The sequence below is a fragment of the Loxodonta africana genome, chromosome 1 (genome assembly GCF_030014295.1).
Source record: "Loxodonta africana isolate mLoxAfr1 chromosome 1, mLoxAfr1.hap2, whole genome shotgun sequence".
Classification (NCBI taxonomy): Eukaryota; Metazoa; Chordata; class Mammalia; order Proboscidea; family Elephantidae; genus Loxodonta; species Loxodonta africana.
Genome location: NC_087342.1, coordinates 83,759,319 through 83,777,977, shown reverse-complemented (window position 1 = coordinate 83,777,977; position 18,659 = coordinate 83,759,319). Strand labels below are relative to the sequence as shown.

Sequence of the window (18,659 nt, the reverse complement as noted above, 5' to 3'; positions counted from 1 at the left end):
TTCCATACCCTGTTCTGCATGTTGTTACATAATATCATATTATATATACTTACAGGCAGTCAATAAATATATTCTATCTACTGACATACTACTGTCATTAAATGGCTAATCTTTTTTGAGTCTCAATTCAACTACAGTTGTGTAAGACTGTTTTAACGTCCATGTTAAATTTAAGAAAATAAAGGCTTAGAAATATTAAGTGATTTTTTTTCTCAGGTAAATTTTGAACTCAAATTCTGGTTATCTGAGTCCTATCTAGGGTTACCATTTTTTTCACTCTTTCCTTCCCCTTTATTCACTTTATGCACCTTCAAAAATACTGACTCTGTGCTTGTAAGGCATTGACATTAAATGAGCTAGAGAGTCTGTGGTAAATTCTTATGAATGTTGGTATGAGACCTTTGTCAGAAAAGCAACTTCTAATTCAAGAGAAAATCATATTTAATTTTCCTGTTATTGTTATTTCCTATTCTATTATTACTTAACTTTTCAGGGTAAAAGCTAGTCCTCAAGCATGAGATCAGGCCAACCTTCTTGATAATATTCCTAACACCCAATAGTACAGATTAGTTTATAGAAGGTCAATATATTTAAATGATTTATTGTAATTTACTGTAGTAGTGTAGCTCTATACATTTATTTCAGAGAAATAAAAAAAAGAGATTAAGTCTTTGAAATATTAGTTTTATTTGCACCCCAAATGTGGAAGAGACTCAAATCAAGGAGAAAATAAAACTAGGCACACGTAGGAATAGAAATAATTACTGGTATAAAATGGAATGCTCTCCTAAGAGCCCATTACAGTTATATTTTTATGTACATGGATTTTTAAAGTTATTAAATGACCTAATATATCATCTAACATTATTGGTTATAAATTGTATTAAGAGTAAGAACATACTTTCCAAATTCATAAGTATTGCATGGGATGGCTAGGTTATATACATCAGGAACACAGAACTTACATTACCTCTGTGGTCTCTTTTTGGTGAGCTGATGACCTGTTTCTGAAAACAACTGTAAAAGAGATGTTATGTGAAAGATAAGGACATTGAGAATATTCTACATGATATTAAACATATTGTATGTGCATCATTACTTGTTGTTCTGATTGGGAAAGGAAATAATTATCCAAAGACTCCTCTTTTTTACATTACAAAAATTATGAAGTGACACATGAGAAAAATATTATGTTACTTTTAGAATCCAACAATGTATCCTTCCAGTCTATCTAGATTGATTGCAATGACTAAACATGAAATCTTTTAAAGATATCATATCATAGAAAAATCAAAGTTTAATACCAAGGTCACCACATTTCCCTACATAAAGTTAGATACTATATCATGATAATTGGAAATAAAAAGATTTACCCAGTGTATGAAATCCTGATTTCATATAAATATTATCACATTTCTCAAAGGTCACAAAAATTTTGTGATTCGATCAATCAATGTGAAAACTTTATTAATCTCAAACTGGTCATATTCTCTTTTTTTCAATTTCACAGTCATGAAATAAATGTCTCACAAATGAAGCAAAAATGAATAAGATTGTGTTGTCACCTTTAAATCCCTTTAATTGTGCCTTCTCTCTCTGATGTATTGTATTAAAGAAGTAATTCTATTAAATATTAAAGATTCTTAACTCAAGACACTTATATCAAGTTCCACTGAACAAGGAGTAAATCGTTTCAGGTTGTAAAAATGGCATGGGGGCAGTGTCTGATTTCCTCCAGCCTCACAAGGGGGAAGGAGAATCAAGATCAAGAGCCCAAGGCTGATTCTTATGAGGCCAAGGTCAGACAAGCCTTCTCTCTTCACTGTCTTCACCAGTTCTGACACCAACCATCTCTCCTGCAGCACTCTCTACTTCTCTGCTAGGTTCGATAATTCATTGCAATGGCCACACAGAACTCACTGACAAATGCACACGATTATGGAGTTTATTAGGGAAGTAACAGGTTACAATTCAGGTTCAGGAATGCTCAGGATACAATTCTTCCATCAGAACAGCCACTTTCCAGGCATGCTCACAAGCACGCCTCTCCCTGGCCCTCTGCCTCTGCCCAAAGGCACTCAGCTTCCTCACTCCATGGGCAGGGAAGCCCATTGTGTGATCTTTCCTGCCAGTCTCTCCTGCTACCGCTTCTCACCATCATTAGGGTTACAGCTCACTCTGTCTCCTGGGTCCAGGAGCTTCTCAGTGTAAGGATGCCAAATCCAAAGGACATGCTTTCCACTTCTGGGTGTCCTTCCTTGGTGGTGGTGGGATCCTCTCCTGCCCGCCTCTGGGGTGGCTCATTTCAAGCCCAGCAGGATGACAAAACTGACCAACCTCCTTGGTGGGCTAAAATTACCCTCTCATACAGTCCCACCCAATCACTTGGGTGGGAGTTATAAGAACATGGCTAGAGAGGCCACAGAAAAGTGATTCATCACACCACACAGGTGGTGCTTACGACAATCACTGTTTTACAGGTTGAATTGTCCTGCACCAAATACACACAAATATTTGTATCCAAAAAACAACCCACTGCTGTAGAGTCGATTCCAGCTCATAGTGACCCTATAGGACAGAGTAGAAATGCCCCATAGAGTTTCCAAGGAGCGCCTGGTGGATTTGAGCTGTTGACGTTGGTTAGCAGCTGTGGCTCTTAAACACTACACCACCAGGGTTTCCAAATATTTGTATGGCCTCACAAAACATTTAATATAGAAAGCAATATCTGTATATTATTATTTAATGAACAAATCATACTATGCATGAAACTGGTAAGGTCTATAGCACTGCAGATCCAAGCATTAGCAGTGAAAATACAAAACTGGATAACCAAAACAGTTTCCATAGGACTTGAGAATAATTTCAGTGTATTCAAGTTTATATTTACCTCCCCCTTTGTATTATAGTCAAGCAAAAATAAAAATTCCTACTGACTCATTTTGCCTGAACACATTCCAATAAAAAAAAAAAAAAACAGGTAAAAAACAGCTAAGTAGAATGGTTACAATATTGTTGGTAATCACAAAAGATTTGCATGAGAGAATTATTATGTTAACTGATCTCTGTGATCTACGGATTACTTGTGTCAGTAAAAATTAAGCCAATTTGAAGACATATTTCATTGCCTATATAAGTTAACTTTTTTTTTTTTGCTTCCTAGTTCCTCTTTATTTTTGTAGATTCATAGTTAACTCTCATGAGCTTCTTCAGTGCATCCTTCATGTCCTTATTCCTCAAGGTGTAGATGAGGGGGTTGAGACTTGGAGTGAGGATGCTATAAAAGAGGGTGAGGAAATTGCCCTGGTCTTTGGAGGTACTGTTACCTGGCTGTAGGTACATATAGATGACAGTTACATAGAAGATGGACACCACAGTGAGATGAGATCCACAGGTATTAATTGCTTTTCTTTGGCTTGCTTTTGACTTCATTCTAAGCACAGCTTGGGCAATGTAACCATAAGATACAAGAATAAGGAGGAGGAGTATAAGGACAATGACAATGCCTAAGGCAAAAACATACATTTCAACTGCTGTTGTGTCTGCACATGCTATCTTGACTACAGCTGGCAACTCACACAAGAAATGATCCAGAAGGCTGCTTCCACATCTAGGCAAATTCAATGTGAGTGTACTTAATACCACACAGAATTGGTCAAACTAATACCCCATACCACAATAATCATCTTGAGACACAAGTGTGGGTTCATGGTTACCAAGTAATGCAAGGGTTTACAAATAGCTATAAAATGATCATAGGACATGACAACCAGGAGAAGGCACTCAATGGAGCCCAACCACATATAAACATAGAGTTGAATGACACAACCCACGTAGCTGATGGTCTTATCACGTCCCCACAAGTTAACCAGCATCTGAGGTATGATGCTAGTGGTTAAACACAGATCTAGGAAAGATAAATTCCTAAGGAATAAATACATTGGTGTGTGCAGATGGGAACCCAGGAGAGATGCAAGAATGATGGCTGTGTTACCCATCAGTGTAATTAAGTAAAAGAAAGTGACAGCTCCTGACAGGACCATCTCCAGTTTGGGATGATCAGAGAAGCCAAGCAGAATAAACCCATGTAGAGAACTCTAATTGTTTTTGTCCATGGTCCTTCAATGTCTACATCCTAAATTGAGAAGGAAAGGAAGGAGGAGGAGGAGGCAGAAGGAGAAAGAGAAAAGAAAGAGGAGAAAAAAGAAGAAGGAGGAGAAGGAGAAGAAAAAATAATTTATCAACACAGGCACGGTGATTTAATGAAATATAAAAATAAACAAAAGGAGGGAATTTATGTTAATAATTGGAAATATGAATGGGTAGAAAATATGCCAGTCAGGTAATCTGGTATTTCTTGCAGCTTCTTTTATGCGTATGAGCTCATAATTACATTTTTCATCTAGGTGACCTAGGGGAGTTCACATACAAGTAAATGTCAGAGTTTGGAATCGATGTGGTTCTAAAATGATGTGACCCTATGATTCCCTACAGTTACTTGATATAATGAACATATTCTTTTATTTGGCAAGAGAATTCACCTACAAATCCATCTATTGGCTAATGTCAGACTGAAGTAAGTGTTCCTCTTTTCCACACGTTAGTGAAAAGAACCTTTGATCTCAGAGCTTGTTATATAAGAAATCTGACATTTCTCTTTGGTACCTTCATCTCCCTTATCCTCAGTACCTAACTTACCACCAAACTGGTGAATCTGAATGCAAAAAGATGTTAACTATCTCCTCACTTTTTAAAATTTCCACCTTCTGATACAAACCACTATCATCTCTCTTCTAGATTATGGTAATAATCTTCTACCTTTACATCCAGGCTTATCCCTCTAATTGTTACAAGATTTAATAAGATTGTGTCATCTGTGTGCTTAAAAGCTACCAAGGGCTTTCCATTACACTAAAGAAATATTCAAATTCTTTAAGATGGTCTAGATGGACCTGCAGGATTTGATTCTTGCCTGGCCTCATTCTTTTCTCACAGATCACTTTACCCATATTCACCACTAGCCTTTTCTCTGTTTTTTGACAGGTCAAGCTAATTCCCATCTAAAGCATATGAAGTCCTTTCCCTTTTTCTCTGGGTAACTCACATTCATTCTTTAGGATACCATTTAAATATTTCTTGCTTAAGGAGGAATCCTCTAAACCCACAATATCTTTTACTTTATATCTTATATCATGTATAAAGAACTTCTACAGACAGCCAGTATAACATGAAGCTTAAGAACATAGTCAGAGGACTGATGTTCACGTCTCAACTCTGTTAGTTATTTAACTGTATGATTCCAGGCAAGCTACATAACATGTCTGGGCTTAGTGTTTTCATCTCTGAAAACAGGACGAGAAAAATACTTCAGGTTGGGGTAAAGATTAATTGATTAATGTATATAAAGTGCTTAGAACATTGCTTTTAATGTAACTATTCCAACTCATAGCAACCCTATACGATGGAGTAGAACTACCCCATAGGGTTTCCCAGAGGCAGCTGGTGGACTTGAACTGCCAACATTTTGGTTAACAGCCATAGATCTTAACCATTGCACCACCAGGTCCCCCCAAATCATTAGTTTCCACAATTATTATTCAAAGAAGAAATTATAATCATGCACCATGTAGATAAATATTTGTTTAACCTTTCCTCTGTATTACTCTATGAGCTTTAAAGCACCAGACATGATGGCTAGTGCTCCTCACTGTATCCCTAACCTCTAAAGCAGTCCACCTCAAATATGCATAATTTTTGACTAAATGAAAAATTAAGTCATGCTATGAATAATGATGAAAAATCACTTAACATTATTAGTTAGCATTTTCCTTACATTAAAAATTTAGGCTGGCTGCTTGTGAAGTTCCCTGAATAGGCTGCTAGAAGGTGATGGATTATTGGAAAAGACTGTAGTTTTAACTATGTAGTGAAAAATCAACAATTTATTCAATTTGATAAAACATAATTTAAAATATTTGTCTGTATTTGAAGGACTAGTAAGTTCAGCTTTCTTGAATAGTGTGATACAGATACAAATCCTCAACACATGCAGGAACATATCAGAAGTGCCAAACTTTTAACAATTGAACAGATTATCAGTTGCCCACCTCAGTTTCCTATTATTGAGTGTAGAAAGATAATTTCTTACCACCTAAACCAAAAATAACATCCAGAAAGTTTCTGTTAAAAAATAACTGAAATATTTTATTGAAAAATAATAGTTGAATATCAGACTGGTGCATGTTTGTGTGTGCATGCATGTGTGTGTAGACAAAAATGCAAAAAGTAGTTTTTGTTATGCCATTTCAGGTATTCCCCATTGCCATCAGGTTGATTCCGACTCATAGTGACCCTATGGGACAGAACAGAACTGTCCCATAGGGTTTCCGAGGAGTGGCTGGTGGATTCAAAATGCTAACCTTTTGGTTAGCAACTGAGCTGTTAACTACTGTGCCACCAGGGCCCCATTTCAAGCATATTCCCTCAATATTATGAAGAATTTACTTCAAAATGTGGCCATAATTCAATAGTGTACAAATTCACCAGATTAACTGAATATACTGGTCAACATAGTCATTTCAAGACATAGACATTGGGTGACTTCCTTAGCATTTGTTTTCCAAGAATAATGATTTGAGCCTGGTTTCTGCCATAGACCAAGATGGACTGAAAGGAAAAAAATGTAAGTCTTTCAAGTGTATCAGAAGCTGTCACACACCATAGAGTTCTATAATGTCTGAGTTTGAATGATAAGTAGTATTTATTTTGATACACAAGTTGGTGTGTATAATTGTGCCTAACTTCTAAATAAATGTGAAAATTATATGAAATTTAATAAATTTTATTAACTTTTTAACTTTAAATTAGAACTTTAAGTTTAAGTTATATAAAATAAATTCAGTTAAAATGATATGAATGGAAAAATAAAAATTATCTGAAAATTAAACTCCATCCCGTGCTGTTAACTATTTTCATAACTGACTATTTTCGCTATCACTACCTCCCCAAAAACCAAGTCAGAAAGGGTTAAAAATCTTCCTACTGACATTGGGAGCCTGCAAAGAACTTCCCATACACATGAGATTTAGAAACGAATCCACAATACCTGGGTCCTTCCTAGCATCACAGTCTACATGAATGAAGTACAATATTTCAATTCTTCTTTTTCAACTTAATCGACACTTTTCCTCTTTTATTTCTGCTGAATCAAAATGTCTGAAATCATAAACAACTAGCTTCATGTCCTCCTTTTATCATACAGAATAACTTTCAATCTTTCCTTCATAATATAGATAGGAGGACTTTTCTGCAGAGATTTACAATATATATTTAATCTTAGACTTCTGTCAGAAAATGAGAAGAATCAGTTCAAACAAGTCTAAACTTTCTTTCTTCTGGGGCTGACAAATTGTTTTACCGACTTAGGCACACCATTTTCTAAGAGCTATTAAAGATCTAAAGTTCTACTCTCTCCTATAGGGTCTCTATGAGTCGGAAGCGACTGGACGGCGCTGGGTATTAAAGATCTACATTACTGTGCTCCAGAGTGAGTTCCCTCAATGTTCTACTTCTCCACCTGTGTAGGGCCCACTCAGAAGAAAACAGATCCTGGTTCAGCATTTTCTGTCTAGGCTGCAGCTCTCTTGTGTGTTCCCTGCAGTGCCACTGAGAATTCTGTTTACCTGACCCATAGTTAAGGTAGAGATTCTTGAAAGGACTCCTCCTTCTTGAACATGTGACTTCAGATAAGGGCATGAAACCTGTTACAAAGTCTCAGTATTTTAAACGAATTTTCAAATACTAGGTCTTTACCTAGAGAAATATTATACAATGTAATCAGATAATTCCAAGACCTTTCTGGATGGGCTTGAACTGCAAACCTTTCTGTTACCCAATTTGTTAACCCTTTGCACCACCCAGGGACTCCAATTCAGAATAAGAATTGAATAAAATTTCCCAAAATTGCCTGGAAATTCAGATCATCAAGAAAGATTATCTAAACCACCCAGGACTCCATCCAATTGACTTCACTAAAGTAAAGTACTATAGAAAAAGCCAGTTGAAGAAGTAGTTGGAGGATTAGGCAACATCTTGGTATTTAACAAGGACAAATTTAGTAAAGCAAAACTTATTCAATATTAAGGAAAACTATAGGGAAGGGAAATGAGAAAAATAAAATTTCAAAAAAAGTTTTATCTAGGTGATTAATTGTACTGCAAATAACAAATTTGCTCTAAAATAATGTGCAGTTCCAACACTTGAAGTTTAACATATACTGACTATAAGAAAATCATACCATTAATGGTACACATACTGATTTTGGAAATAAATGTGCTCTGAGCAGATATGTAAACAGGATGTTTCTAATAGTTATCTCTGACCTCCAAGCTCTGACACCCAAGGTCTTTTTGTCTGCGAAAGAGAAGATATTCAATCTCCAAAGCTGTAAACAGTTAGTTAAATAAATTTTTATTTGCTGCAGCAGTACATTGACAGGGAACTGCCAGAAACTCAAGATAGATTCAGAATAGGTGTGGAACCAGGAGTATCATTGCTGATATCAGATAGATCCTGGCTGAAACCAGAGAACACCAAAAAATATTTACCTATGTTTTATTGATTATACAAGGGCATTCGACCGTGTGGATCATAACAAATTATGGATAACATTGCAAAGAATGGGAATTCCAGAACACCCAATTGTGCTCGTGTGGATCATAACAAATTATGGATAACATTGCAAAGAATGGGAATTCCAGAACACCCAATTGTGCTCATGAGGAAACAGTACATAGGAATCTGTCGAGAGAGTAGTTCGAACAGAACAAGCGAATGATGCATCCTTTAAAGGCAGGAAAGGTGTGCGGCAGGGCTGTATCATTTCGCCATACTTATTCAATCTGTATGCTGAGCAAATAATCCAAGAATATGGACTATATGAAGAATACAGCATCCATTCTGTTTTTCCTTTACCCTCAGTAAGCACCTCAGATGCCTGGTGGAGCAACACAAACCTCCATATCCAGAGTATCTATCTCAATAAGAACAAAACACTGCCTTTTCCATGATGGAAGCAATCCAACATAATCAACCTGGCACCAGGTTACTGGCTGGTCTCCTTGATTAATTATGCCATATAGGGGACTCAGTGTTGGCCTCTGCTGCTGGCCTATTGGGGACTCAGCAGTGGCTGTAGCCACATCTGCCTTGGAAAGTGAAAGTCCATGATGCTAAGTTCATGCATACCCTCTATCCCTACCACTATGGCCACATTGTTTATGAGCCAGTTGGCCAAAGAAACAACTGCCTGAGGAAAGAGGTTGACTGGTTTCCACAGAACCTGTCATCCTATCCACTTGTTAAAATTATCCTCTGCTGATGTCACCTTTGTTGGGCATTCACATGAGACATAAATATCTTCACTTCTTTGGCCCATTCAGTGAAGTCTATCCACATTCTTCTTCCCCATACCTCCTTGTCACTAATTTTCCAACCACATTCCTTTCAAGTCCCTGACCATCCAGCCAAACCATTGGACACAGCCCATGAACCAGTATACAATCCCACATCTAGCCATTTCTTCTCTTAAGCAAAATAAACAACCGGTGCACAGTTCTAAGTTCTGCACACTGGGAAAATTTTCCTTCACCACTGTCCTCAGGGAAGTCCCAGAAAGGGGATGTAGTGTTGAGGCTCTTCACTTTTGAGTAGTGCTTGCATATTGCACAGAACCATCTGTAAACCAGGCACAAGTTTTCTCTTCCTCAGTCAACTGGTCATAAGGAACTCTCCATGAGGCCATAGGTGCAGAATGGTAGAGGACAGGTAATGTAACAGGAGTAGAGACCATGGGCATTTGGGCCACTTCCTCATGCAACTTACTTGTGCCTTCAGGTCCTGCTCAAGCCTGATCTAACATATACCATATCCATTTAATGGTGGAGTGCTGCTGTGCATGTTTGACTTTACAACTCTGTGGGTCAGATGACATTCAGTTCACGATGGACAGCTCAGGACACATGGTGACTTGACAGCCCATGATTAAGCAATCAGCCTCTAAAAAGGTCCAGTAATAAGCCAAAAGCTGTTTCTCAAAAGGAGAGTAATTATCTGCAGAGGATGGCAGGGCTTTATTCCAAAATCCTAAGGGTCTGCACTGTGATTCACCAATAGGGGCCTGCCGATGACTTCAAACAGTATCTTTATCTGCTTCTGACGTTTCTGGCAGCATTGGTTCAACCTGATCATATGGCCCGATTGGAAGAACAGTTTACAGCAGCCTGAACCTGTTGCAGAGCCTTGTCTTGTTCTGGGCCTCGCTCAAAACCAGTAGCTTTTCAAGAGATTTGATTAAAAGGCCTGAGCAACACACCCAAGTGAAGTATATGTGCCTCCTTTTTAGTTGTAGGATGGGCCAGAAGTAACAAGTTGTCCTTCACTTCAAAAGGAATATCTCAACATGTCCCACACCACTGGATTCCTAGACATTTTACTAAGGTGGAAGGCACCTAAATTTTTGCAAGATTAATTTCCCAACTTCTGGTACACACATGTTTTATCAATAAGTACAGAGCCAGTGACACTTCTTTCTTACTAGGTCCAATCAGCATAATGTCATCAATGTAATGGACCAGAGTGATGTCTTGTGGAAGGGAAAGGCAATCAAGGTCCCTGAAACTAAATTATGCATAGGGCTGGAGAGTTGATATACTTTTGAGGTAGGACAGTGAAGGTGTATTGCTGACCTTGCCAGCTGAAGCAGCCTGTTTCTGGTATTCCTTAGAAGCTGGAATTAAGAAAAATACATTGGCCATATCAACAGCTGCTGACCAGATACCAGGAGACGTATTAATATGCTCAAGCTATGAAACCACAACTGGAACAACAGCTGCAATTGCAGTCATCACCTAGTTAAGTTTATGACAACCCATTGTCATTCTCCAAGATTCCTGTCTTTTTTGCACAAATAGGCAACCTGAATGGGGATATGGTGCAAATCAGCACCCCTGCATCCTTCAAGTCCATGATGGTGGCAGTAATCCCTGCATTCCCTCCAGGAACGCAGTATTGCTTTGGTTTACTATTTTCCTATGTAGAGGTAGTTCTAGTGGATTCCACTTGGTTTTTCCTACCATAATAGCCCTTACTCCACTTGTCAGGGATCCAACATGAGGGTTCTGACAGCTACTGCATATATCTCTTCCAACTAGAACTAGGGAAATCACTACAGGGGACCCACTGAACCCACAATGAGACAAACCTGAGCTAAGATTCCATTAATAACTTGACCATCTTATGATCACACTCTGACTGGTGGGCCACAGTGACATTTCACACATCCTGGAATTAGTGTCAGTTCAGAGCCAGTATCCGGTAATTCCCACAAATTCTGATTATTTCTTTTTTCCCATATGAACAGTCACTGTCATAAAAGACAGTAGATTCATTTGTGGAAGGCTGGGAGAAAGATTAACACTATAAAATTTTGGAAGTGTAGTGGGGCTCTTCCTCAAGGGGACCCAGCCTCCCCTTCATTCAAAGGATTATGGGTCTGTAAACTGGCTCAAGTCTGGGAAATGACTGAGGGACTGTGACACTCTATTTTGATGATTCAAGTTAGGCTGCAGTTCACTTGACCTAGAATTCTTCCTTGTACAGATCAAGTAAATAGTAGATTTCTGATCTATTTCACTCCTAGGGACACCATGATTAAGTAGTGAAAGCCATAAGTCCATATGAGTCAGACTATTCTGATTACTACTCTGACTACACTGTCCATTACAGTAACCACACCTACCTTGTCTTTGTCCAGTGAGTGCTGCCATTTAGCCCCTACCATTGAGGAACCCAATCAGCCCCATTGGAGCTGCGTGTCTTAATTTAGTTAGGGCAGTTCCCACTATCAAATATGACTTACATAAAATAAGTCACAGCAGTCTTCAAGGATGCTGGGGCTCCATAAATTTGTTCCTCACTGTTTTGCTAAAAGGCGTGTTCACTGGGCACTCCATGTGTGGGTCTGTGGGTCCCATGTGATAAATCCACTCTAAGATGCCATTTTTCCCAAGCCTCTGGATACCTTCTTCTACACTATCCCAAGACAAGTCTGGTATTTCAACTTGATTTAGTGCACTCAGCTGCATAATCCATGCTTCCACCACCCAACTGAACAAACTATTAGATCTTTTCCTCACCTCTCAAGCTGAAGCACTGAATGAAGAATCTGTGCTTAGTGGGCCCATATCAGTAAACTCAGACTGACACAACTTTATGTCCCTTGCAACGTTACCCCACATCTTTGATAGCCATTCCTATACATAGTCCCCAAGTTTCTGTTTGTACATATCAGAAATGTCAAGCAGTTCTTTTGGAGTGTAGTGTACCTTCTCTTTGGTCACACTTTGTCCTTCACCTTTTGGATTTTGGGAGAACTTAAGTCTAGTTATAGGTCAGGAAGCAAAAATGGGTTATGGGGTAGGGTGTGGGAATATTCAGCAATGTCTTGTAAGTCATGTACCCCAGGCAGTGCCCTGTCAATGATTCAGACATTGTCCCAGGCAATATCTCAGAAAATGGCTCCTGAGACACAGGTGGGTTAATCTCATCAGATGGTCGTTGAGGGGATTATGGTTTTACTGGGGAGGGTGGCTTAGCTGACAAAGATGGAGTAATCTCTTAAAAAAAAAAAAAATTTTTTTTTTTTTTTTTTTTTTAGGGCTAGTTCTGCTGGCAGGAGTCATTCAACAGAATTTAGGGGTTCAATATCCCCAGCTTCCTGGTTATCTTCCATATGTCCCCATTCCATGTTTCAGGATCTCATTTCTTTCCAATCAATGCCCTCACTTTAACTTCAGACACCATTCAAGGCTAAGAATTCAGCTGGCATTGTAATTCAGCTGCTCTTATGATAAGACTCTAGATTTGATTTTCAGCAATATCACCTCTATTATTACAAGAAATAAGGCTTTCTTTCAAGCAACAAGTGGCAACTTTGAAGTCTTTTATGCAGCACTTGAGCTGCAACTTTGAAATCCTGATTTCATCTCTTTCTTTCACCACCTATTCTATCGAAAATAGCACCAACCAACCAGCTTTCCTATACTTCTCATTTTGAAGAAATTGTAGAGAAGTACCCTACATGCGATCACCCAGAGCCTTGCTTATCACCAATACTTGATCTATTGGTGCTGATATTTTGTGTATTAATATTTCCACTTTATGCCATGGATTAGCACCACCCCTTTTGCTACTGAAGGCAGAGTCATCAGTAACTTTAGGACTGGTCAGACTTGAAAACTAATTTAGAAAACTCATCCTTATGATTTTATTTCTCTACAACCACTCTCAGTACCAAAAGTCTTAGGCTGGGTTCTATAAAGAGAAGCAAAACAGTGAAACATATGTGTATATATATACATATATATATATATATAATGTTTAAGCATATATACATAAAGAGAGCTGTTTATCTCAAAAAAAAAAAAAAAATGGCTTATGCAGCTGTAGACACTGACAAGCCCCAAATCCATGGGTCAGGTGTTAGGCTGGAGGCTTCTACTGACTCACTTAGCTTCAGGAGCTGATGAACCCAAGATTGGCAGATCAGATGCCAGGCCATTTGCTCACTGGCTGAGGAGGCCAACAAATCCAAGATTGGCAGGCAATATGGCAGGCAGCTAGCTCACGTCCCAGGAACCAGAGGTCAGATGATGACGAGCCAGATGCAGGATCCAGAGCAAACAAGCGAGCTTTGCCAGAACATCCATATATATTGGATGCAGGCTACACCCCAGAGGAAATTCCCCTTACAACTGACTGGCTGGTCACATCAGATAGCATCATGGAGGATGACTACACCATTACATAATTGTCAAACTACATCATCGCATAACTTCCAAACTACTGAGAATCATACCTCAGCCAAGTTGACACACAACCTAACCATCACACAGGGTGAAGATGACATTTAAAGACAGATGCACATGGCAGATGTATCTACAAGCCCAGGAATTCCAAGAATTGCTGACAGCTGAAATAGACAAAGAAGGAATTCCCCCCAGAGCCATGCCCTGAATTCAGACTTCTGGATGCCTGAACTTGACAGCACATAACAACAGTCTCCTGAACGGTGAAAAAATAAATCTCTGTTCTATAAAGTCATTCATTTGTGGCAGCTTTTGTTATTCTGCTTTTGTTAGGTGCCAACAAGTCAGTTGGAACTCATAGTGAAACCAAGTACAAGAGAAAGAAACTTTGAGAGGTGCATGCCATCCTCACAATTGTTATGCTTGAGCCCATCGTTGCAGACTGTGTCGATCCATCTTGTTGAGGGTCTTCCTGTCTTTCACTGACCCTCTACTTTACCAAGTATCATGTCTTTTTCCTGGGACTGGTAATATATCCAAATTATGTGAGACGAAGTCTCCCCATCATGGCTTCTAAGGAGCATTTTGGCTGTACTTCTTCCAACACAGATTTGTTTGTTTTCTGGCAGTTAACTGTTGTTATTGTTGTTAGAGTCACTATGAGTCAAAATTGACCTGACGGCACTGGGTTGGGTGTTGTTGTTAGATGCTGTCAAGTTGGTTACAACTTAAAGCCACCCTATAAAACACTGCCTGGTCTCGAGCCATCCTCATAATCATTGTTATGCTTGAGCCCGTTGTTGAACCCACTGTGTTAATCCATCTCTTCGAGGGTATTCCTGTTTTTCACTGAACCTCTACTTTATCAAGCATGATGTCCTTCTCCAGGGACTGATTCCTCCTGACAACATGTCCAAAGTATGTGAGACAAAGTCTTGCCATCCTTGCTTTTAATGAGCATTCTGGTTGTACTTCTTCCAAGACAGATTTGTTCCTTTTTTTGGTAGTCCATGGTACATTCAATATTCTTAACCAACACCGTAATTCAAAGGCTTCAATTCTTATTTGGTCTTCCTTATTCATTGTCCAGCTTTCACATGCATATGAGGCAACTGAAAACACCATGGCTTGGGTCAGGCCCATATTAGTCCTTAACATGACATCTCTGCTTTTTAACACTTTAACAAGGTCTTTTGCAGCAGATTTACCCAATAGAAAGTGTCATTTTATTTCTTGACTGCTGCTTCCATGGACATTGATTACAGATCAGAGTAAAATGAAATCCTCAACAACTTCAATGTTTTCTCCATTTATGATGTTGCTTATTGGTCCAGTTGTAAGGATTTTTGTTTTCTTTATGTTGAGGTGTAATCAATACTGAAGGCTGTATAAGTAAGTGCTTCAAATCCTCTTCACTTTCAGCAAGCAAGGCTGTGTCATTTACATAATGCAAGTTGTTAATGAGTATTCCTCCAATCTTGATGCCCCATTCCTCTTCATATAGTCCAGCTTCTCAGATTCTGTGCTCAGCATACAGACTGAATTAGTATGGTAAAAGGATACAAACTGTTGCACACCTTTCCTGACTTTAAACCACTTAGAATCCTCTTGTTCTGTTCAAACAACTGCCTCTTGGTCTATGTACAGGTTCTTCATGAGCACAATTAAGTGTTCTGGAATTCCCATTCTTTGCAGTTATCCACAATTTGTTATGATTTACACAATCTAATGTCTTTGCATAGTCAAAAAACACAGATAAACATCTTTCTGGTATTCTCTGATTTCAGCCAGGATCCATCTGACATTAGTAATGATATCACTCATTCCACATTCTCTTCTGTAAGTTTCCTGTCAATGTAATGCTGCAACTGCTTTTGAATGATCTTCAGCAAAATTTTGATGCATGCAATATTAATGATATTGTTAGATAATTTCCGCATTCTGTTGGATCACCCTTCTTTGGAATAGGCATAAATATGAATCCCTTCCAGTTGGTTGGCCAGGTAGCTGTCTTCCAAATTTCTTGGCATAGACAAGTGAGCACTTCCAGTGCTGCATTCATTTGTTGAAACATCTCAGTTGGTTCTCCATCAATTCCTGGGAGCTTGTTTTTTGCCAGTGTCTTCAGTGCAGCTCAGTTTCTTCCTTCATTACCATTGATTCTTGATCACATGCTACCTCCTGAAATGACTGAGTGTTGCCCAATTGGTCCAGTGACCCGATGTATTCTTTCCATCTTCTTTAAATGCTTCCTGCCTTGTTTAATATTTTCCCCAAAGAATCTTTCAGTACTGCAACTCGAGGCTTGGGTTTTTTCTTCAGTTCTTTCAGCTTGAGAAATCCTGAGTGTGTTCTTCCGTTTTGGCTTTCTAACTCTATGTCTTTGCACATGTCATCCTAATACTTTACTTTGTCTTCTCAAGCCGCCCTTTGAAATCTTATGTTCGGCTTTTTACTTCATTGTTTCTTCTATTCACTTTAGCTACTCGGATTCAATGGCAACTTCCAGAGTCTCTTTGGACATCCATTTTGGTCTTTTCTTTGTTCCCTGTCTTTTTAACGACCTCTTGGTTTCTTCACAGATGTATCCTTGATGTCATTCCACAACTCATTTGGTCTTTAGTCATTAGCGTTCATTGCATCAAATCATTTTTGAGGTGGTCTCTAGATTCAGTTGGGATATACTCAAGGTCTTCCTTTGGCTCTTGTGGCTTGTTCGAATTTTCTTCAGCTTCACCTTGAACTTGCCTGAGAGTGATTGATGGCCTGTCCCACAGCCAGCCACTGCCCTTGTTGTGTGACTGATGCTACTGAGTGGTGCTATGGCACCCTTGTGGTCAAGGGGGTGCCAGACTCGAGATAGAGGGTCTCTGTGACCCTCTAATGTCCCATCTGGGTCACCAAAATTGTTCTCGAACACAGGAAGGTGGAATCTTTTCCAGTGTGCTTAGATTTGTCAATAATCTGCACACCAGCCTTTGAGAAAAAGAAAGTAACTTTATTTGCAATGCGCAGAGCAAGAAGCTGGGAGGAAGGTCCTCAGATCTAACTCCCCAGATGGTGGGAGGCAGGGTTTTTATGTGATTAGGTAGCAAGAGGGTGACCACACAGGCACGCTGTGGTGGTTTCCTACACAGGTGCACTGGGAGGTTTGTGGGGCCAGGTTACAATTACAACAGAACCAACTGAAATAAGAAGCATCATAACATAATACTACGAAAAACTGTACTCCAACAAATTTGAGAACCTACAGAAAACGGACAAATTTCTAGAAACACAGTACTAACCTAAACTAACATAAACTGAGATAGAAAATCTGAACAGACCCATAACAAGAGACTGAAAAGGCAATTAAAAAAAACTCCCAACAACAACAAAGCTCTGGCCCGGATGGCTTCACTGGAAAATTCTACCAAACATTCAGACCACAGCTCACACTAGTACTACTCAAACAATTTCAGAGCATAGAAAGGAAGGAATACTCCTGAATTCATTCTAGGAACCCAACAAAATTCTGATACCAAAGCCAGGCAAAGACTCCACAATAAAAGAAAATCACAAACCAATGTCTCTCTTAATTACAGAGGCTAAAGTCTCAACAGAATTCTAGCCAATAGAATATAGCATCATTTCAACAAAAATAATACACCATGACCAAGTAGGATTCACACCAGGTATGCAAGGATGGTTCAACCTTAGAAAATCAATCAACATAATCCAACACATAAATAGAACAAAAGAAAAGAACCACATGATCATCTCAATCAATGCAAAAAAGGCATTTGATAAAGTCAAACATCATATCTCAATAAGATAGGAACAGAAGGGAAATTCCTCAACATAAAAAAGGGCACCTATACAAAAATTTTTTTTTATATACAAAACCTACAACCAATATCATTCTCAATGAAGAGAGGCTGAAAGCATTCCTCCCGAAAAGAGAACAAGACAAGGATGTCCTTTATCACCGATCCTATTTAACATTGTGCTGAAAGTCTTAACTAGAGCAACAATGAAGGAAAAAGAAATAAAGGGCATCTAAATTAGAAAGACAAAAAGTAAAACTATCTATATTCACAGATGACGTGATACTACATATACAGAACACAAAAGACTCCGCAAGAAAACTGCTGGAAATAATAGATTTAGCAGAGCAGCAGGATACAAGATCAACATACAGAATTCGGTTGGATTCCTATACAGCAACAAAGAGGACTTCAAAATGGGAATTTGAAAAACAATACTGTCTTAGTCATCTAGTGCTGCTACAACAGAAATACCACAAGTGGATGGATGGCTTTAACAAAGAGAAGTTTAAGTTTATTCTCTCACAGACCAGTAGGCTAGAAGTCTGAATTCAGGGTGCTGGCTCCAGAGTAAGGCTTTCTCTCTCTGTTGGCTCCAGAGGAAAGTCCTTGTCATCAGTCTTCCCTTAGTCTGGGAACAACAGGTCCAAAGGACTCAATCTGCTCCCAGCACTGCTTTCTTGGTGGTATGAGGCCCCCCTGTCTCTCTGCTCACTTCACTTTTATATCTCAAAAAAGACTGCCTTAGGACACTACCTAATATTGTAGATCTCATTAATATAACTGCCGCTAATCCATTTTATTACACCATAGTGATTTTAGGATTTACAACACATAGGAAAATCACATCAGAAGGTAAAATATTAGACAATCATACAAGGGAATCATGACCTAGCCAAGTTGACAGATACTTTGGGGGGACACAAATCAATCCATAGCAAATACCATTTATAATAGCCCGTAAAAAGATAAAGTACTTAGGAATAAG

The 18,659-nt window shown here is 38.8% G+C and overlaps 1 pseudogene; it reads right to left on the bottom strand.

Annotated features, from left to right (window-relative positions):
- Positions 1-3,128: 3,128 nt before the first annotated feature.
- Positions 3,129-4,115, bottom strand: LOC100665558 (olfactory receptor 2W1-like; annotated as a pseudogene).
- Positions 4,116-18,659: the final 14,544 nt, after the last annotated feature.